This window comes from Mixophyes fleayi, chromosome 2, assembly GCF_038048845.1.
Source record: "Mixophyes fleayi isolate aMixFle1 chromosome 2, aMixFle1.hap1, whole genome shotgun sequence".
In the NCBI taxonomy this organism is placed as follows: domain Eukaryota; kingdom Metazoa; phylum Chordata; class Amphibia; order Anura; family Limnodynastidae; genus Mixophyes; species Mixophyes fleayi.
In genome coordinates, this window is record NC_134403.1 from 217,977,601 (window position 1) to 218,000,726 (window position 23,126).

The 23,126-nt window shown below is 43.7% G+C and overlaps 1 long non-coding RNA gene across 1 annotated transcript; it reads left to right on the plus strand.

The window, feature by feature from the left end:
* The first annotated feature begins 20,112 nt into the window (after positions 1 to 20,112).
* Positions 20,113 to 22,930, plus strand: LOC142140295 (uncharacterized). Its single transcript, XR_012688382.1, has 3 exons — positions 20,113 to 21,707; positions 22,377 to 22,473; positions 22,809 to 22,930. It is a non-coding gene; the product is annotated as an uncharacterized LOC142140295 (long non-coding RNA).
* The last annotated feature ends 196 nt before the right edge of the window (positions 22,931 to 23,126 follow it).

Here is a 23,126-nt window from a genome sequence, read left to right on the forward strand (position 1 = left end):
TTTGTTAATTGTTAAAAGTGTTTATAAAGATTTAAAAAAAATATATATATATTTCTTGAAGGAGAAGTGACAGTTGGGAGTGGTTGGTGGTTGCCGGGGGTGACAGTGGGGAGTGGTTGGTGGTTGCCGGGGGTGACAGAGTGAGAGAAGTGTGATACTCAGGACCGCTGAGAGAGATCCCTGTGTCTGGATAGACATCTGGATAGATGTGGCGATGAAAATGAAGGATGAGGTGATGGAGAAGAATGATGAGGTGATGACATGTGGACAAAACCACGCTAAAAAAGGACGCTCTTCCCCTGAGGAGGCCTGGGCTATGGCCCAAATGCATGACAAGAACCTTTTTAACACCTTAAGTAGCTTGATTTGACTAGAATGCATGAGTATCATGCACGGGTTAACTTGTGTATATATATATATATATATATATATATATATATATATATATATATATTGCTGGTGCTGGCCTGTTAATTAGTTGAACAACTATGGGTCCTGTTTTTTAATTATGATGCATAGGCTTTTAAGTTTTGATTTACCTATTGTGAATTGAGTACATCCTCATATGTATGTGTATGTATATATATATATATATATATATATATATATGTATATATATATATATATATATATATATCTGTGTGTGTATGTTAGGGAATTTAGACTATAAGTTCCAATGGGGCAGAGACTGATGTGAATGAGTTCTCTGTACAGCACTGTGGAATCAGTGGCGCTATATAAATAAATGATGATGATATGTAAGTATACATATGTATGTATGCATATGTATATATATATATATATATATATATATATATATATATATATATATATATATATATATATATATACATATGCATAATATATATACACAGAGAGGGAGAGAGATAGATACATACATACTTGATTTAGGAAACAGTGGCATGCTGAGGCTGAAATGCTACAGCTATAATGATGAAATGCAGAATGAGTGTTTAATAATTGGCTAATTCACAAGAGCCCCACTACCCCACAGCTTGCAGAGACAAACGCACATTACACATCAAGCTTCTAACTGCTGCCTAATTATCTTAACATCTCATTAATTTAATACCGATTAGCACAGGCTGTTAGCCTCACGGTGTGTGGTTCAGTATCTACAATAGGGTTAATTAACATTGCGACATAACAATGTAATTGTCGGTTTCTGAATGCAAAATTTTAATATCTTGAATTTCATATTGTCCCATCAATGAGAAACAGCATAAAATAACAAATTATATCATAATTGCAGTTCTAATTCTTTACATAGTTAATATTGTCACAATTTTTAAATTTCTTTGCTTACTAGAAATTGGCTGAGAAACGTTGCCGTAGACTATAGTCCTTCATCTCAGAAGAGGGAGAACTTTAGTCTAATCTCAGGAATGAGAGGATCTGTTTCAGTGTCCTGCTAATGTAAGCAGGTAGAAAGTGAAAGTGGTCCCTTGGAGAAAGCATAGTTATATTTAAATATAGGAAGGATAATGTAAAATTTGGGATGCCATATGTTCTGGTTTCCCTAAGGCTGCCTCGTTTATCCACAAATAAGTCTTGCAATGCAATATTCTCATCATTCAGTGTCTTGAAGCTTCCAAATAATCATGATAAGTGGTAGTCTGCAGTGTTTAAGCATCAATTGCTAAGTAGTTTAATACCTCTATGTTAATTCAGTTCTGATTTTTATAGCCATTATTGGCTTCTATATACTATATACAAATAAATAATTGAAAATCTGCAATGGAAACACTATTGATCCCATCCCTATAGCTTTTAAATGCTTAGATGAAGGCTGGCAACTTTTGATTTGAGTGGGTGGGTGGAAAGCAGATAGAAGTGACCCATGACAAAACAGCTCCACCACATGTTTTCAATACAATTATATATATATAATTTTATTTTTTCATCTTGACATTTTAAATTTGAGTTTGGCACTAATATATTTTTTCTCCAACACAAAGTACAGAGTGAATTGAATATAATGTTACACAGACACACCATGCTTTAATTCTTCCACAGGGGTATCATTTATGGGTTGTAAATGAAATGTCAACTTTCATAATGTCTACAGTAATGGCCAAAAGTTTTGAGAATGACACAAATATTGGTTTTCACAAAGTTTGCTGCCTCAGTGTTTTTAGACTTTTTTGTCAGATGTTGCTATGGTATACTGAAGTAAAATTACAAGCATTTCATAAGTGTCATTGACAATTACATTAAGTTTATGTAAAGAGTCAATATTTGTAGTGTTGACTCTTCTTTTTGAAGACCTCTGCAATTTGCCCTGGCATGTTGTCAATAAACATACTGACTGATGGCCACTCATTTTTGCCTAATCAATGCTTGGAGTTTGTCAGCATTTGTGGGTTTTTATTTATCCACCCGCCTCTTGAAGATTGACCACAAGTTCTCAATGTGATTAAGGTCTGGGGAAAATTTTGATGTTTAGATCCCCGAGCCACTTAGTTATTACTTTTGCCTTGTGGAAAGGTGCTCCATCATGCTGGAAAAGGCATTGTTCGTCACCAAACTGTTCTTAGATGGTTGGGAGAAGTTGCTCTTGGAGGATGTTTTGGTACCATTCTTTTTCATGGCTGTGTTTCTAGGCAAAATTGTGAGTGATCCCACTCCCACCAGTGCAGAGCTTGCCCAGGAATGGCAGCAGGCTTTTGTGAGTGCATCTGAACGCAAAGTGAGGTGAAGACTTTTGGAGGATGGCCTAATTTCAAGATGGCCAGCAAATAAGCCACTTCTCTCCAGGAAAAACATCAGGGACAAACTGATATTCTGCAAAATGTACAGGGATTGGACTGCTGAGAGCTGGGGTAAAGTCATTCTCTCTGATGATTCCCTTTTCAGATTGTTTGGGGCATCTGGAAAAACGCTTGTTCTGAGAGGAAAAGGTAAGCGCTACCATCAGTCCAGTGTTGTGTCATGCCAACAGTAAAGCATCCTGAGACCATACATGTGTGGAGTTGCTTCTCAGCCAAGGGACTGAGCTCACTCACAATTTTGCCTAAGAACACAGCCATGAATAAAGAATGGTACCAAAATATCCTCCAAGAGCAACTTCTCCCAACCATCCAAGAACAGTTTTGTGACAAATAATGCCTTTTCCAGCACGATGGAGTACCTTGCCATAATGCAAAAGTGATAACTAAGTGGCTCGGGGATCAAAACATCAAAATTTTGGGTCCATGGCCAGGAAATTCCCCAGACCTTAATCCCATTGAAAACTTGTGGTCAATCCTCAAGAGGCGGGTGAACAAACAAAAACCCACAAATTCTGACAAACTCCAAGCGTGATTAGGCAAGAATGAGCGGCCATCAGTCAGTATGTGGCCTAGAAGTTTATTGATAGCATGCCAGGGTGAATTGCAGGGGTCTTCAAAAAGAAGGATAAATACTACAAATATTGACTCTCTGCATAAACTTAATGTAATTGTCAATAGGCCTTTGACACTTTTGAAATGCCTGTAATTTTATTTCAGCAGCCCAATGGCTTAGTGGTTAGCACTTCTGCCTCACAGCACTGGGGTCATGAGTTTGATTCCTGACCATGGCCTTATCTGTGTTGAGTTTGTATGTTTTCCCAGTGTTTGCGTGGGTTTTCTCCAGGTGCTCCGGTTTCCTCCCACACTCCAAAAAAAACCATACTGGTAGGTTAATTGGTTGCTATTAAATTGCCCTTAGTCTCTCTTGGTCTGTGTGTGTATGTTAAGGGATTTAGATTGTAAGCTCCAATGAGGCAGGCACTGATGGGAATGAGTTCTCTGTACAGCGCTGCGGAATTAGGGGCGCTATATAAATAGATGATGATGATGATAGCAACATCTGACAAAAAGGTCTAAAAACACTGAAGCAGCAAACTTTGTGAAAACCAATACTTGTGTCATTCTCAAAACTTTTGGCCATGACTGTACATTCAAAATGTCGACATGTAAAATGAGTACAGTGTTGTAATGCCAACATTCAAAATTTTGACATAAACAGATGTAAACAATAAAAATGTCAATAAATGTAATAAAAAAGCAGTGTTCCCTGCAAACAGCTTAATCAACATTAGTGCTGCAAGCCTAGGCTTGTACTAGCAAAATAGTGAGATAAAAAGTGTAATTTCACCCCGATTTTACTATTGCCAGCACTGGGCTGTTGACACTATAGCAAGGAAACCTGCAGGGCGGGGTCTCCCTGCTATAATGCCACAATAGCCTCAGGCTGGTCAGCATGGGGTTGGATTCCCTCGGGAGATTTGGTCCGCAAAATAAAATGCGGACCACAACTCTGTAACCAGCCCCGTGCTGATAGCATTAGTACACTTCCCATAATCCTGGGGCAGTGGGTGTGGGGTAATATTTATTAAGTGTAGAATCAATTTTGCGCTACAGGTACCAGCATGCCTAAGCTGCCATTAAGTGTTTTGGAGCTACCAGGACATGCTGGCACTTAGGGAACCACCGCTGAGAATTTAATGCACCATAGAAAAATGTAAATAAAACACAAAAACAAGTGTAAAATTAATTTGAAAAACACCCCTGCCCTCATTCACTCTCATTATTGCTCACCAAGATCCAGGATTTTCATGTGTAATAAAGGCAGGGATCCTTGACTTGGCAATATAAAAAATATGTATTTTATTGAGTTCAAGCTGTAGAAAATCATGTTATATATATGACTGAACTGTTTGTAAGTGCTCATTTGCACTGGGAGCCCTTCTAATTTAGTATTTGGTCATGTTTGAAGGATTTTTATTTTGCCAAGCCAAGGATTGTTGGATTTATTACACAGGAAGAGCCTGAATTTAATTGAGCAACAAAGATGAGGGTAGTGTAGGGGTGTTTTTATTTAGATTACAATAATTTTTACACTTGTGTCTGTGTTTTATTTACATTTTTCCTTGGTGCACTATAAGTCATAGTGGACACTGGGTGCCAGAGTACTCTGGCACTTGTGGTACCCCAGGGTGGACACAACGGACCAAGGGCTCTATTTAATATTTATCAATATTCATTGCTGAAAATCAAAGAGATGCATATTTAAACACTGCTGCAAGTTACCATGCCGGGGCTGCTCTGGGAGCCTCGGTGAAGTCCCCCCTCTTCAACGGACTGTTTTTAATATTTACCAGCAGCCTATTGCTGCCGGTGAATGGAGGAAGTGCTATGCGCATGCACACAGCAAACAGCACTTATATGCGCGAGGGATCCAGTGAAGCCGGAGAACCTTCACCTGGAATACCAATGAAAATGACAGGATTTACCGTGCTGCGAGATACAAAGCATGGAAGAATATACTAATATATGGGGTCTGCGTTAAGTAATGTTAACTGGGTTATGGCAGGAGAAATCTATGATTCCTCCTGTATTAAACTCTTCATAAATTATGCAATGGATATTTTACGGAGAAAACTGCTGTTTTATCCAGTTTTATGGCTGGTCGCCTTTTAATAAACAGACCCTTGAGTGAGTCCAGTACATTCTGCTTGCAGGGAAATATGTGTTTTATTTGCAGTACCTACTTTATTTCTAGAATCACTATCTGTGTTTTAGATACAGTGGGTTTTGCAATCTGCTCTTAAGGGTAGTAAGCTTGAAATAAATGGGAATTAAGGTGTGCAAAAGACTAAAACCATTCAGAGGAGAGAGCAGGATGTCCCAATGTTTGGTGACAGGGAAATATGTAGGGCATTTTATATGAATTTATATATTTTTTTGGCTGTGAAATATTTTTTTGCTACGTAGACCCTAGTGTGTTTGCAGTGCAATATCTATGTATTTTATATTCAGAGTGTAGTTTATTTGCAGGTGAATGTAGGAAGAGACAGAAGAAGTACAATAGCATACCTCACAATTGTCCCTGTTCCAGCGAGAAAGACCTTTAGGGGGACTATTGTTGCCTTCTCATTTAACCAAGCGCTTGACAGTTGGGAAGTATTCCCCGGTCTTCATGCTGCACTCACCAGTTAGTGGTACATCTTATATAAGGGACGAGGGTAGGGACATCTAGGAGGATGGAGGGCAGGCAGCGTTTGTTAGGTTCTAGCCATGATCTCCATGATATTGACAACACCCCCACAGTCCTGATAGCACCCCTTCCAGTGGCATGCCATCACTAGCAATAGGCTCATCATATGTTTCAGCTCAGGCACTAGTGGCCTTTAATCTGTCATTGCTTCTGCACCAAATGGCTCTGATCCATATGTGCTACATTCTTTGATCTGTGGGTGGAGAGAAGACAGATGCTAATTAATTGATCCCTATAGAAAAAACGTATGCCCAGTGCAAACATGCTGTTAACAAAATGCTTGATGGAATGTGGATTGGAGGATGTAAAGCATGCCCTGCTTTCTCCCATCCATGTTGAATCATACTTTTTGCACTGTGTTTGCAATCTCCATATATTATTATTATTATTAATTTTTATTTATAGGGCGCCACAAAGTATCCGTAGCGCCGTACAAGGACAAACAATGGCACAGTACAAGGTGAAACAGCACAGTACAAGTAACAGTAAGCACTATAACTCTGGGGGCTCAGGCACAGCATGAAAGAGAGGGAGGGAGGGGAAAAGTGAGTATAGGCAGATAACTATGGCCCAAAAGGGTGGGCACGGATGACAGGTTGAGAGTCACTGAGGGGAGCGGAGAGAAGTGAGAGGAGACAGAGGGCAGAGGGACTGAGAGGAGGTGAGCTGAGTAGCTGGAGAGCGCAGTTAAAAGTGATGGAAACAGAAGGTAGGAGAGCCCTGCTCAAAGGAGCGAACAATCTAAAGAGAGGGGAAGACAGACAGACACATGGATGAGATGGAGAGACAGGAGAAACGGAGACGGAGTCGAGGAAGGGGAAGAAAGGGAAGAAGGGATGATAAAGAGAGGTAGCCGACCGGTGGGAGTTTAGGCATGAGACTGGAAGGCTTTAAGGAAAAGGTGGGTTTTTAATGTTCATTTGAAAGAGGACAGATTAGGGGAAGTTCTGATGGAGCGGGGGAGCTTGTTCCAATGGAGGGGAGCGGCGCGGGAAAAGTCTTGGATACGTGCGTGAGAGGAGGTAATCAGAGGGGAAGAGAGGCGACGATCGTTGGACGATCGCAGTGAGCGGGAGGGAGTGTGAATAGAGATAAGGTTAGAGATGTAGGGAGCAGTGGAGTTGGCGAGGGCCTTGTAAGTCAGAGTGAGGAGCTTGAAAAGGATTCTGTAGGGGAAGGGGAGCCAGTGAAGGGCTTGGTAGAGTGGGGATACAGAGGTGGAACGGCGAGAGAGAAAAAATAAGCCTAGCAGCGGCGTTAAGTACAGATCTAAGGGGAGCGAGATGAGAGAGGGGGAGGCCGATAAGGAGAAGGTTGCAGTAGTCCAAGCGGGAGATAATCAGAGAGTGGACGAGAGATTTGGTGGCATCCTGGGAGAGGAAGGGCCGAATGCGGGCAATGTTGCGAAGCTGGAAACGGCAGGATTTGGCGATAAAGTGAATGTGAGGGGCAAAGGAGAGAGAGGAGTCGAGGATGACACCTAGGCAGCGGAGTTGGGGAACAGGGGAGATAGATGAGTTGTCAACAGTGATGGAGAGGTCAGAGGGGAAGGAGGTACGAGAGGGAGGAAAGACAATGAGTTCAGTTTTAGCAAGATTGAGTTTAAGAAATCTAGAGGACATCCAGGAGGAGATGGCAGAGAGGCATGCGGATACCCTGGAAAGAAGGGAGGGAGAGAGATCAGGAGAGTAAGGGTAGAGTTGAGTGTCATCAGCATAAAGGTGGTACTTGAGGCCAAAGGAGCTGATGAGTGCACCCAGAGAAGAGGTGTATAGTGAGAATAGTAAGGGTCCAAGGACAGAGCCCTGAGGGACCCCGACTGGAAGGGAGAAAGAAGGGGAGAGAGAATCAGAGGTGGAAACAGAGAAGGAACGGTCGGCAAGGTAAGAGGTGAACCAGGAGAGGACGGTACCGGAGAGGCCAATGGACTGAAGGGTGTGAAGCAGGAGGGGGTGGTCAACGGTGTCAAAGGCCGCTGAGAGGTCCAGAAGAATCAGGAGGGAGTAGTGGCCCATGGCTTTAGCCGAGAGGAGATCATTCGTAACTTGAGCCAGGGCAGTTTCAGTGGAATGGAGGGGGCAGAAGCCTGATTGGAGAGGGTCAAGGAGGGAGTGTTCAGAGAGGTAGGTGGAGAGACGGTTGCAGACAAGTCTCTCGAGTATTTTGGAGGCAAATGGGAGAAAGGAAATGGGGCGGTAATTAGAGAGTGAGGTGGGGTCAAGATTGGGTTTCTTGAGAATGGGTGAGACGAGAGCATGTTTAAAGGCGAAGGGGAAGATGCCGGTGGAGAGGGACAGATTAAAGAGGTGAGCGAGGTGGGAGCAGGTAGAGGCGGAAAGGGAGTGAAGAAGGTGAGAAGGGATGGGGTCCTGGGGGCAGGTAGAAGGGGGGGAAGAAGAAATGAGAGAGTGGACTTCCTCACCCGAGGTGGGGCGGAAGGAGAGAAGGAGTTGGTGGCTGGGGGGAGAGGGGGGGGAGTGGAGGGGGGAGGAAGGGCGAGAGGGGGGGTGGCGGAAGAGTGGGTGGAGGAGGAGATTTCAAGTCTGATGGCCGCGATTTTAGAGGAGAAAAAGGAGGTGAAGTAATTGGCAGATAAGGAGGAAGGGAGGGGGGAGGTGGGAGAGACAGGAGAGTGTTAAAGGTAGCGAAGAGGCGGCGGGGGTTGGAGGACTGGGAGGAGATGAGGGATTTAATGAAGGATTGCTTAGCGAGCGAGAGGGCAGAGCTGTAGGAGGAGAGGATAAACTTGAAGTGGAGGAAATCAGCCAGGGAGCGAGATTTCCTCCAGTGGCGTTCGGCAGTACGAGAGCATTTTGGAGGAAACGGGTAAGTTTGGAGTGCCAGGGTTGGGGATTGGAGCAGCGATGGTGGATGGGCTGGGCAGGGGCAACTGCATCAAGGGCGGCGGAGAGGGTTTGGTTATAGAGGGAGGCCGCCTGATTAGGGCAGGACAGGGTGGAAAGGGGAGAGAGGAGAGTTTCGAGAGAAGAGGATAGAATAGCAGGATCAAGAGTGTCGAGATCGCGCCTGGACCGGGTAGATTTGGGTGGGGGGAGGGGTGCAGGAGTAGAGGAGAGAGAGAATGAAAGGAGATGGTGGTCCGAGAGTGGAAAGGGGGAGATAGAGAAGTCGGACAGACTGCAACGGTGGGAGAAGACAAGGTCAAGGGAGTGACCAAGGCAGTGGGTAGAAGAGGAGGTCCATTGGGAGAGGCCAAATGGAGGAAGAAAGGGCAAAGAGTTTGACGGAAGCAGGGTCGGTGGGGTTGTCAATAGGGATATTGAAGTCGCCAAGGATAATGGAGGGGATGTCACAGGAGAGGTGGTGTGGAAGCCAGGCAGCAAAGTTGTCAAGGAAAAGGGAGGAGGGCCCAGGGGGACGGTATATGACAGAGAAGCGGAGATGGATGGGGTAGAAGAGACGGATAGAGAGTGGACTTCAAAAGAGGAGAAGGAGAGGGAGGGTTCAGGAGGAATGAGTCTGAAAGTACAGGTGGAGGATAGGAGAATGCCCACTCCACCGCCTGGGCGGTCTCCAGGTCTGGCGGAGTGGGTGAAGGAGAGGCCGCCATAGGAGAGAGCGGCAGGGGAGGCAGTGTCGGAATCGGTGAGCCAGGTTTCGGTAATGGCAAGAAGGTTAAGAGAGTTAGATAAGAAGAGGTCATGGATAGAGGGGAGTTTGTTGCGGACGGATCTAGCATTCCAGAGGGCACAGGAGAAAGGGAGGGAGGGGAGAGGGGAGATGGGGATAAGGTTGGCAAGGTTAGCGGTGCGCGGGGGAGTGCGGGGACAGGAGCGTGAAGTTGGGCGAGGTGAGAGTATGGGTATGGCAAGTGAACAGGGAGGCATGGTGGGGTGGGGGAGGAGTGGAAGAAGTAGAGGGGACCGAAGAATCGTCTGAAGCAGAGGGGCGGGAGAGGAGGATAGGGGGAGTCAGAAGGTAGACAAGAGGAATTGAGATAAATGAGTTAAATAAAGTAATAGCCAACAATGACAATGACGGTGAGGAGAGGTGTGGCAAAGAGGCTAGGCAAGGCAAGCCGTGTTAAATGAGACAGAGAGGCGCGAACGGGGAACAAAGAGACAAGAAAGGCCAATAGACGGAGAGCAGACCACTGCCTTGGTCACTCCCTTGACCTTGTACCAAGGGAGAAATAAAATGCTGTTGGAATGGATTAAGAAATGCAAATAGAAATAATTAAATTATAATTAAGTATAGATCAATACATCCCTATGTGAGTATTCGTCTCCCTGGCGTCCAGAATATTGTTATAATAATATAGGGCCTGATTCATTAGCGAACGGATCTGTTGCGGAAGTTGCGCTGCGTATTTTAAGAACAAACTGTTAGCACCGCCGCGACTCTCACCTATTTTCTGCAGGCGTTCCGGTCGTCGCCATGGCAACCGGGACGTCACTTCCTGCTTTGACCCGACCGTTGCCAGGGCAACGGTCGGACGCTATTTACAAGGGCGCTGCGTCCCGGCAGCTGGGAACAGCCGGGTGCATGCGCAGAAGCGCCCACAAGCCTGTGGGCTGATTAATATGGCAGGATTGAGCCTGCCCTTGTGATGTCAGAGCTAGGCTCTGATTGGCCACTACTGGTATTTAAGGCAGTGAGGTTTGCAGCCTCACTGCCGGTTATAGCGTTCTGTCCTCAGTCCTGCTGCCTGCTTGTACTATCCGTTTAGGTTCCTGCTACCTTAGATTTGACCTCCCGTGTTTGACCCCTGCTTGTTATTGGACCTGTGAACCTTCTCTTCTGACCCTGACCTTTTGCCTGGAATTCGGATTTTGCTTCTTTGTCTGTGAGTTTGACCCTTCGCTTGACCTTGGATATTGCATCTGTGCCTGTGACCTTTTGACCTTGGATTTCTCTTATATACCGTCCACCAATCACTCCTGGGAAACTCCTTTAAGTCAGTATACGCTACTCGACCCTCGGTCGGCCCGCAGCCCAGTCTGTCCCCACCACTAGGGGCTCCAGCGAACACCTGGCCTTCTGAGTAGTTCCCGAGTTTCACTGTACTGACTTGGGAGTTCCTAACATTATAACCGGCCATGGACGGAGAGGAGTCGAATCTGTCCCCAGCCCAGATTCTGGCCAACCAGATACAGGCGGTTTCCCAAGTGGTACAGAATTTATCCCAGCGCCTGGCAGTCCAAGAAGGGGCCTCCAGAGACCGGCAGCTCCAGCAAGTTCCCACTGGTGACACACCGGAGCCTAGGATGAATTTGCCTGACCGATTCTCTGGAAGCAGGCCAGCCTTCCGTAATTTCAAAGAGAGCTGCAAGTTGTACTTTCGTCTGAAACCACGTTCCTCTGGTTCCGAACAACAGAGGGTAGGGATCATCATCTCTTTACTCCAGGGCGACCCTCAGTCTTGGGCCTTCTCTTTGCCTTCCACAAGTCCAGCCTTACAGTCAGTGGATGCCTTTTTTCAAGCCCTGGGGCTATTGTATGATGACCTGGATAGGGTAGCCTCAGCTGAGTCTCATCTCCGTACGCTGAGGCAAGCGGAAGAGTACTGTGCGGAATTTTGACGATGGTCCACTGATAGTACCTGGAACGATCCAGCATTGCGAAGTCAATTTCGCTTAGGACTCACTGAGCAGATAAAGGATTCTTTGGTCCAGTATCCGATATCCGACACGTTGGAGAATTTGATGCAACTCGTTATAAAAATTGATCGGCGGATCAGAGAGAGGAAGGCCGAACGGGAGTCCTCTGCTCCTATGGACGGTTTTGCTAAACTTGATAATACTTTGCCTGGTTCCTCTGAACCCATGCAGTTGGGCGCTTATCGTTTGCCTCCGGAGGAACGCGCCAGAAGACGCTCACTAGGCTTGTGTATGTATTGTGGTCAACCAGGCCACTTAGTCCGTTCATGTCCCAGCAAGCCGGGAAACTCCAAAGCCTAAGTGCAGGTGAAGAGGTGCGCTTGGGTCTTCAGATTACCTCTTCAGACAATTCTTTATTAGTCTCTGGACGTCTAACTTTCCGTGAGAGATCCATGGACCTGAAAGCTTTTCTTGACAGTGGTGCGGCTGGTAATTTTCTGGATATACATTTGGCTCAGACACTTGATATTCCACATATCAGGTTAGGATCAAGCATCACCACATGTGGTTTGGATGGTAACCCCTTGCCTGGGGGAAGGATTCCTGCCAGGACTCCAATGGTTCGGTTGTCTGTGGGAGTCCTCCATACGGAGGAGCTCTCCTTCTATCTTATCTCTTGTCCCTCTGCTCCTTTGATATTGGGGTATCCCTGGCTTCGCAGTCATAACCCCCTTATTGATTGGAAAACAGGGGAGATTGTCCGTTGGAGTCCTGGGTGCTCTACGTCCTGCTTGACCTTGCCTCTTAGAATTATACAGCCTAGTCCAGAATTGTTGCCGGTACCCTACCATGACTTCAGTGATGTCTTTTGCAAGAAGAAAGCTGATTCACTTCCACCACACCGGGAATACGATTGCGCAATTGAATTGGTACCCAGTTCTAAGTTGCCCAAAGGGTGTTTATATTCTCTATCCCTTCCTGAAACACAGGCCATGGAATTATACGTAAAAGAAAACCTGGAGAAAGGGTTCATCCGCCCTTCTAAGTCTCCGGTAGGCGCAGGTTGTTTTTTCGTTTCTAAAAAAGATGGCAGCCTGAGGCCTTGCATCGATTTCCGTGGACTAAATAGCATCACGATTAAGAACATGTATCCGTTACCCTTGATCTCTGTTCTGTTCGATCAATTAAAAACAGCTACTGTATTCTCTAAGATTGACCTCCGAGGGGCCTATAATCTTATCCGAATCAAGAAAGGGGATGAGTGGAAGACTGCCTTTAATACCCACTCGGGACATTACGAATATCTCGTAATGCCATTCGGTTTGTGCAACATTCCGGCAGTCTTTCAGGACCTGATTAACGATGTATTACGTGAGTTCTTGGGAAAAACAGTTGTTGTTTATTTGGATGGCATCTTAATTTATTCTGAATCCTTATCTCAGCATCGTCAACACGTCCGCCAGGTTTTTGTGAGATTACGAGAGCATTATCTGCACGCAAAACGGGAGAAATGCGAATTTGAGGTGTCCACAGTGGCATTCTTGGGTTATATCATTTCCTCATCAGGATTCGCTATGGATCCCGCCAAGGTGCAGGCAATTCAAGATTGGGTCCTACCTACTAACTTGAAGGCGATCCAAAGATTCCTTGGCTTCGCCAATTATTACCGAAGGTTTATTGGCTCATTCTCCTCGTTAGTGGCTCCTATCACTGCCCTCACTCGAAAAGGAGCTAACCCAGCGGAGTGGTCTGCAGAAGCACTGGCAAGTTTCTCAGCTCTCAAAGCTGCCTTCATTTCCGCTCCAGTCCTTAGACACCCTGATCCAGGACTTCCGTTCATTGTGGAGGTGGACGCTTCGGATGTTGGTGCTGGTGCCATTCTCTCTCAGAAAGACCCACGGAGTAAAAAGTTGCGACCTTGTGCATTTTTCTCAAGAAAGTTTTTGCCTGCGGAATGTAATTATGACGTTGGAAACCGTGAATTATTTGCCATTAAGTTGGCATTGGAGGAATGGCGACATTGGTTAGAGGGAGCTGCACATACCATTACCATCTTCACAGACCATAAAAACCTCCAATATATTCAGACCGCAAAAACTCTGAATCCCAGGCAGGCTCGCTGGGCCCTATTCTTCACCAGATTTAGGTTCATCATCACATTTCGTCCAGGTTCCAAAAATTCTAAAGCCGATTCGTTGTCCCGAAGTTTTTTGGCCCATCATCCTCAGTCACCTGACCCGTTGCCTATTATTCCTTCAACCACGATTCATCTCGGACTCACCCAGGATTTAGGAGCCACTATCCGTCACTTCCAGAAAATCGCTCCGATGCAGACACCGGCCAACAAATTATTTGTTCCGGTGCACCTTAGGAAATCGGTTCTCATAGAAGGTCACAATAACCGCTCTGCTGGTCATCTAGGAATCCGTAGGACTATCAAAATTCTTTCTCGCTGGCTTTGGTGGCCTACCTTATCAGATGACGTAGAGACTTATGTTCGTGCCTGTCCTGAATGTGCCAGAAATAAATCTGCTAGAACTCATCCTTCTGGTCTACTGTTACCCTTACCTGCTCCAACCAGGCCTTGGACTCATCTTTCGATGGATTTTATTGTTGACCTGCCAGTATCTACAGGTCATAACACCATTTGGGTAGTGGTGGACCGATTCAGTAAGATGGCACATTTTATTTCCTTACCCAAATTACCGGATGCCAGGACCTTGGCCACCTTGTTTCTCACACATATCTTTCGTCTCCATGGGCTTCCCGAAGACATTGTATCGGACCGAGGATCCCATTCTATTGCACACTTTTGGAGATCTTTTTGTAAATCTGTTGGGATCACTATCAGTCTGTCCTCGGCATATCACCCTCAGTCGAATGGTCAGACAGAAAGAACCAATCAGGCCTTGGAACAGTTCTTACGCATTTATGTGTCTAAATTCCATGATAATTGGCCCTCTCTCTTACCCTGGGCGGAATTTGCGTATAATAATTCTTGCCATTCCACTATACACACATCCCCATTCTTCTGCAACTTCGGGTTCCATCCGAAATCCAACTCGTTCTCTACTGCTGTCTCCTGTGGGGATTCCGGAACACCTGCTTTTAATGCCAGGATGAGGGGTGTCTGGAAAAAGGTGCACTCTGCATTAGGTCTAGCCTCCCAAAAATCCAAGGTTTTCGCGGACCGCCATCGTGCGCCATGTTCATTGAAAGTGGGGGATCGGGTTTGGTTGTCCACACGCAACATCAGGTTACGGCAACCTTGCAGGAAGCTGGGGCCCCGATACATTGGACCATTTTCAATCGAGAAAAGAATAAATCCAGTGGCGTTCAGGCTGAGACTACCACCTTCCTTAAAAATACCTTCAACATTCCATTGTTCTCTTCTAAAGAAAGCTGCGGCTCCCAGCAAAATCAGTCAGCCTGCCTCTAACAGGCCCCGGCCTTTGATTGTGAACGGAGACCAGGAATACATCGTCGAAAGGATCCTCGACTCTAGGAGGGTTCAAGGCCAAGTTCAATTCCTAGTCCACTGGAAGGGTTACGGCCCAGAAGAGAGATGTTGGATACCACAGAGGCGTCTCCATGCTGAAAGGCTCATTAAAGAGTTTTTTAATAAGTTTCCCACGAAACCTGGATGTCGGGGTTCCTTGACCCCTCCTCAAGGAGGGGGTACTGTTAGCAGTCGCGGTGGCCGCGGGCACCGCCGCGACTCTCACCTATTTTCTGCAGGCGTTCCGGTCACCGCTATGGCAACCAGCACGTCACTTCCTGCTTTGACCCGACCGTTGCGCTATTTACAAGGGCGCTGTGTCCCGGCAGCTGGGAACAGCCGGGCGCATGCGCAGAAGCGCCCACAAGCCTGTGGGCTGATTAATATGGCAGGATTGAGCCTGCCCATGTGATGTCAGAGCTAGGTTTGCAGCCTCACTGCCGGTTATAGCGTTCTGTCCTCAGTCCTGCTGCCTGCTTGTACTATCCGTTTAGGTTCCTGCTACCTTAGATTTGACCTCCCGTGTTTGACCCCTGCTTGTAATTGGACCTGTGAACGTTCTCTTCTGACCCTGACCTTTTGCCTGGAATTCGGATTTTGCTTCTTTGTCTGTGAGTTTGACCCTTCGCTTGACCTTGGATATTGCATCTGTGCCTGTGACCTTTTGACCTTGGATTTCTCTTATATACCGTCCACCAATCACTCCTGGGAAACTCCTTTAAGTCAGTATACGCTACTCGACCCTCGGTCGGCCCGCAGCCCAGTCTGTCCCCACCACTAGGGGCTCCAGCGAACACCTGGCTCTCTGAGTAGTTCCTGAGTTTCACTGTACTGACTTGGGAGTTCCTAACACAAACGGGGAGATAAGAAATTCACAATTCAATAAGGAGCGGAAAGCGGAAAAACACGCCCACCTTCAGTCCTTTAAGCAACGGATTTTAAGCTGTTAAATCCATTTTAAGATTTGCTTCTTAAGATCCGCTGCTTAATTAAAGATAAGAAAGTGTGACATAACGGCTAGGGTGGGAGGTATGAACGGTTTGTTTACAAATGTAAAAACACATTCGGGGTGTAATATGCAGTACTGTTGTTACTTTTTTATTCCTTGTAACACTTACACTTTTATATAGCCTGGGACAAAGGACTTTGCAGTTTAATCTGCTAACATAATACACCTACATAAAAGTTCGTATAAATGAGTTTAGATTTGAAGTAAGAATTTGGATGCAAATTCATCTCTGAATAATTCACTAGCATACGTAAACATGCATATTACAATAAATATTTGTGTATTTTTAAAATTTATATCATTAACGTAAAAAAAAAAAATGAAATGCGTAGCGTACTATTCCAAAATCAATACATACAACCTCCACACAAGTAAAGGGTATATGAGTCAGGAATCAAACTCATGACTCCATTCTTGGGAGGTGGATTGGCTTACCACTAAGGCAGCATTCAGTTGGAAATATAAATACATTCCATACACTACTCACGTCAATGATTGTGTTTGAATACAATATATTAATGCCAACATGTTTTAGAAAAACAGAAAGCAGTTTTTTGGAGAACGAAAAAAACGCAACAAATCAACCATACAGGTCATCTAAAAGTTTGAGTTCCTGTTTTATTTTTTTTTCATATTTGGCTATCTTGCCTGTGTACCACCTGATGCGGGCAGAAACCTCCTCTACCGAAAGTGGCTGACGCGGCTGGATGGAGGTGTGTTCAGGAGCTGAAAAAGAAATTTAAAAACACAATGAATACATGCCTACCGAATGTTGAAAACACATGGGAGTTATCAGAGACATGTACTGTTACCTAACTTTCATATTTCAGCAATGTCTAATGGGATACAAAATGCATTTTGATGCAAGAGGCCTTAGGCTTTTTGCTTGCAGATTTATATATCTACACATTTAAGGGGAGGGGAGAGTGTATCTTCCAAAAATACTTAGTAGGCCCATAATGATGGAAACCAGTGACATTTATAAGTATGTACACTTTAATTGACCATGGGTGAAATCAGGAATTTATTACCAGTACAATGGACGTCTAAGTGTGAGTAAATAATGTAAAGGCTTTAATCCCACCTCAGCTTCCTCTACTGCCTCCGTGACCTCCACCTCATCCGCCTCCAACACTGCCTCCACAACTGCCTCCTCCTCCTGCTAAAGCTCTCCAACAGCCTCCGCTTCCACCTCCCCCACCTGAGGCTCCACCACTGCCTCCACCTCTTCCTCCTCCTCCTCCGCTGGGCATTGGTCACAATGTCTACGGTCTGTTAGAATTAATATAACATATAAGTGCATTGTTTACAAATATCAAGAAAGGTATAGGCTAGATATTAGATACAGCAACCACTTTACATTGTAATTTATTACAACTGTGATTGCAATAAAAAAAAGGTTGTTTTTAAAAATATACACATTGTTTAAAGTTTGATATAAATATAAAATAAAATTTACAAAAAAAAAATAATATATGTATGTTGTGTATATTTTGTTGTGAGTGCTTTTGGGCGCTGCTACTCTAGCTGCCCTGGACTTAAACATGACCCCGAGCTTCCTTAACTTTAAGCAGGAAGTTAAGATAAAACTCTGAGCATTTCTGCTCAACTATTCAACGGATCCGTAGGTACTCTTCTTAAGTCAGTACAAATAACGTCTACTCTTCTCTGCCCATTCCCTTCCCATTCCCAACCCTTTTTTCTTAAGTGTTTGGAGAACTTCTTAAGTGCAGTTAAGAAGGATTTTCATCTTAAGTTAAGAAATTCTTAGTATACGCAATGGCAGGGGCAGGCTGGTCCGGACCCAAAAAATCTATTTCCGGCCAGTTTTTAGTGTATATTACTTGGTGGCTGGCCCCTCCTGCTGGAGGGAGGCTTTATTATAAAATGTGTTATATTGATTTAACAGCGAGGCTGGTTGGAGATTTCTAAATTTCATGTACCCTTTCTTCTCCAAATAGGGCATCCAACATTCCAGGATCCCGACAAGTAGCAAGTGATCTAAAGACACCAGTAGCCATAGGTGGTAAAAGTGACAAGAGCAGTTAGGAGAGAGCAGGACAGTCTGACAACTGACCTGAATCTGTTGAAGCAGTCCCGAATTTGGGTGACTGTCTCGATTAGTCTGGATTTGCTTCATCGTGTAGGCAGAACTGCATGCACCTAACAATAGTGCACACAGTATTGCCTTTGTATGGTATCAATTTGTATAAACTGATAACCATGTTACACCATAGGGGTCCCCCCTGTCTAAAGTACCCCGGTCCCTCCAGAGCCTTAATCCACCTCTGGCCCAGGGTGTCAGACTGACACCTAGTGCTTGGCTCTACATACCAGTAGCACCAATCATTTTAGTTGTTTTAGGTTAACCCTAAAACAAATAATAACCCTGGGCCCGATTCATCAAAATTCGCAAACGCATACGCATCTGCTAAATGGCTCTGCGCATGCGCGAAACGACGCTTACGCAGCGCAAAACACTACATACGCTACTCAAGCACGGCAGATACAGCTCTCAAAAAGCGACTCAATCTCAAACTCCAACGCAAATAGATTTGAGATGACTGCTGACCACTTGAGAACATATGGGTGGGAATGGGCGGAGAGTAGGCGCGGACTGGGCGGAGATGAGATAGTACTTGAGTAAAGTAGGCGTTATGCTTTTTCACTTGAGAATAGTAGGCGTTCCCTCTGCCCAGATGAGTGAAACTGACGTCACTCCTGTCTCAAATCTTTCACAAAAGTTAAGGAAGGCCAGGGTCATGTTTAACTCCAATACAGCTAGCTAAAACCACTATTAAACGCCTTTAGGAGCATCTTTTGCGTTTAAAATGCAAAACGAAATATGCACAACATACATACATATCAATACAGACTGCCTGTGGCAAAAAAAAATTTTTTTTATTTTTTTTTTTTTATTGAGCTTTTACATATCTTACAAATGTTCCATTAGTATGTTTGTGTAAATTAAGCTTGTTTTGCTTTAAATACCCCTTTCTAATCAATGCAATTCGCAAGTGCAACATGTTTGATGTTATTTTGGCCCTTTGGCCTCAATCCGGGACTGCCGGAATGCCGGAATTAGTTAGCTGGAAATAGCGCCCTCTGCTGCTTACTGCCTCTTCAGTAAAGAGGACTGCCTTTTATAGGCCTGTACACTGCTAGCCACATATCTCCTCAGCATTATGGGGAGAATCCAGGTCACAGTGCATTCCGGCTGCCGGAATGGTTGCCTCAGTGCATTCCACATTCATTCCGGCTGCCGGAATGGTTGCCTCAGTGCATTCCACATTCATTCCAATGCTGGAATGGTTGCCTCAGTGCATTCCACATTCATTCCACTGCCGGAATGGTTGCCTCAGTGCATTCCACATTCATTCCAATGCCGGAATGGTTGCCTCAGTGCATTCCACATTCATTCCACTGCCGGAATGGTTGCCTCAGTGCATTCCACATTCATTCCACTGCCGGAATGGTTGCCTCAGTGCATTCCACATTCATTCCACTGCCGGAATGGTTGCCTCAGTGCATTCCACATTCATTCCACTGCCGGAATTGCTGTGCACACTGCATGGGTAAGTATTTCATTTTATGTAAAATGTCTCCCAAACAATAGACTTTGTCATAAATATTTATGATAAATCTCCAACCATTCTGAACAATTACCAATATCATTAGTCTCAATATGTTACATGCCTGATTTGACAGTTGGTGATGGTGCGTTTGCAAGAACAAATAATATTCATAGACATATAATAACTCGAAAATATATTTCAGGGTTTTACACACATGATTTATGCAAATTTAAAACAAGTGTACTATTACCACAGGGACACTTTTAACAGCAACACAAATTGTCTAAGGATATTAATGATCCCTAAGAGCCGAGGGCTGGTGAGGACTCGAACCCACGTAGCAAGCTGGCAAGGTGGATTGGCTAACTGCTACACCACTGTACAAGTGGTGATGTCAAGGGAATAGAATACAAATTCAAGATGACCAGCAACTTCTAGCATAAGTTGTTTCCCTTAAAACATGGGGAAAAATGCCAATACTTGGAAATATGATACCCAGAAAGATTTGGTGCATGCAGAGTCACAATTTATGCATATCGAAATATATCCATGTTGATAAATACAAATCAAAAATAGAACATTTATTGCTCCCATTTCTACAATTTGATTTGGTGGAGCACTTAGCTTTTTCCACTGTTGCCAGTACAGAATTCACATATCTTTGAAATCCAAAGTCTTTGCCAACAACTGCTTTGCTGTGTTGTAGCTGATAACACTGTTGAACATTACATATAGCCACCTTACACACCAAAACATATACTAAGTCACAGAGTGGAATAAATACCCTCAAACTTGTAAATATACCAAGGTTAGCCACATACACGCATCATTCAGGGTTCAAACTCATTACCTTGTTGTTGCAAGCTCATTTCTTTATTCACTGAGTTATACTTCACATTGAAACACCAACACCAAACTGCACATTAACTAGTTAGCACAGCTGAATGACTGTCTTAGACCTGATAAATTGGCCATGTTGCAATTAATATGTACAGCATGATGGATAACGTGGTATTCAAATAATAACCCTAGATAAACACACACATTAATAAAAACACTGTTTTACTAAAGCAACAGGAGCTGCAAAAACGTCACCAAACAAATGCGAATTAAGCGCGTTTGCGAATCTTACGCTAAATACAAGCAGTTGCATATAGTTTTTTACTTTTAGGAGTATGCTTAATAATGTGTTTTATTAACTCAATTGGTGCTTAGGGTTGACCTGGGGCCTCGAACTTCTGCACTTAGTATTGGGGGGTGAAATACATAACCACTACACTATCATGGCACATCTAAATGTAGCACATGCAAATGAATAATACCTCATAGAATTGTACTTAAAACTATTTTACCCATACTATTGCCACAACACTAACAGCTTAGCTCATTAATGACATCTGTAATAATCGTTATAATCTCTACTTACCTACAGAAAATAAACGTTGCTCACATGTCAGGTCACTTTTACACAAAACCACACTTGGCTAATTAGAACGCACCTGCGTGCTCCTAATGACGTGTCCGGCATACTCTCCAGCCTACTCACCTGCATTTAATTCACTAATTACAGTGTTACTTAAAAAGACCTTGCTTGGCTTTCTGTGTTGTTGGGAGATTCACAATTCTGGGTAAGTAGCCCTTAATGGTGAAATGTTTCATAATCTCTGCAGTTTATTGCTGTACCTTGCTCAACACTCATGTTTATTTGTAGGAAAAGATATTGGTGAGATACAGATAGAAAATTATGCTGAAAGGTCATAATGGTTAAGAATTTTATGTTGAAGGTTAGTGGAAAAGTCTTTAATTAGCTGCAGAGTTTGAATATTGAGGCAACTGTGTAGACTTGGGATGTGTCTCTGCATAGATACCTCTCGACTGTAGTGACACACATAAAGATTATCCATCTATATTGATTTATTTTGTACCTGTTTACCCTCCCCTCCACAGATCTTGGTCCTGGATTGTGTTTTTTGGGTGTCTAGTGATTGCTTATTGACATTCCACATTTGTCTGTGTGTGTGGTAAGTAGAAACCAGATATTGTTTTATTACATACCCCTTGTTAAAATACTTTGCATTAAGAATGTCCATACTGTTTTTTTTTTTTTTTTCTCTTTTCTTTTTCTAATACCTTTTATTTGAAGTGTGGTTTTTCAGACCCTACCTTAAAGACACATTAACACTCTGTGCTTGAGTCATTAAGGAGAGCAAAGGATAAAAAATAAGTAAATGTTCTAGTGGACAAAGCATGTTACAATGAAAGTGGTCAATGTTGTAATTTTTTTTATTTTTTTTTTAACAAAACATAAATATCTTCACATTTAAAAGATCAGTGGTCAAATCATGTGCAAGCTTAGTCAAGGGTTGATTATCTAAGGTATGGTTATTCAAAATGGGAATATGAATAGACATGGTCTGGTGTGTTACTGAAATGGTTTCTATGTGTAATAATAGGGGAAAAACCATGCCTACCTGTATTTTACCTTTACAATGTGTGTAGAAAGTATAGCTTCATGCCTCCAAGTTTAGCCTTAATGTCTTTAGCTAAATGCACGTTAATGGGGTAGTTTAAATCAACAGCCTAATGTGGCAACATAATTGATGTTTGGTTTTTCTACAGTTTATTGATCAGCACATATAGTGTTGAAGTGCACATTATTGACACTTTATTTGTTTTTCTTATATCTACAGCCTTTAGATTACACTTGGCCTGCAGTGCTGGCTTTTATGCCATTGCACTTCCCTTTGGAGTTGGTGGATGTTGCCATGGTGAAGGGTGTTTTCAAATGTAAGTAGTATAGTGCTATCTGCACTAAAATGTGATTGGCCAGTGAGTGTGCTCCATACAATAATGTCGTCGTTACTAAGCCTGCAATGTGTGGTTGCACAAACAAAACATATGGGCAGATGCTAGCTATGTAACATATGGGTTTGGTGTTTCAAATTAAGTCAAATAGTGCATTCAGAATCCTAGGTATAGTCCAAACACACAAGCCATTATTATACACTATAATATTACTGGCTTTTTTACACATGCCAATACATTGCTCAATCTCTTGATATCAAAATGCAAGTTGTCTGACCTAATATTGCCATATTAATTTGTTGCCTTTCGTTCAACAGGGTGTGTTGGCGTGGATTTTGGATTTGTGCAATTCGTGTCTCACTACATGTTGTTGAATTTCCCCAGAGCTCCAAGCCTGCTTATGTCTCTCTTCAGTCTGGCCAGATTGTCATCTCTTAATCCAAGGAATTGTTACACACACAGACCATTACCTTGTTTGCTTTGTTTTTGTCAGCACATTTGAATTCATATATGTAATAAATCTAGCCTATGCTGCAAATGTGTCAGCAATCAGTTGTCATGCCATTTTGTACCATTACTACAGTGCACTGAATAATATTTTAATACCCATAAATCCATGTGTAGTGCTTTCAAAA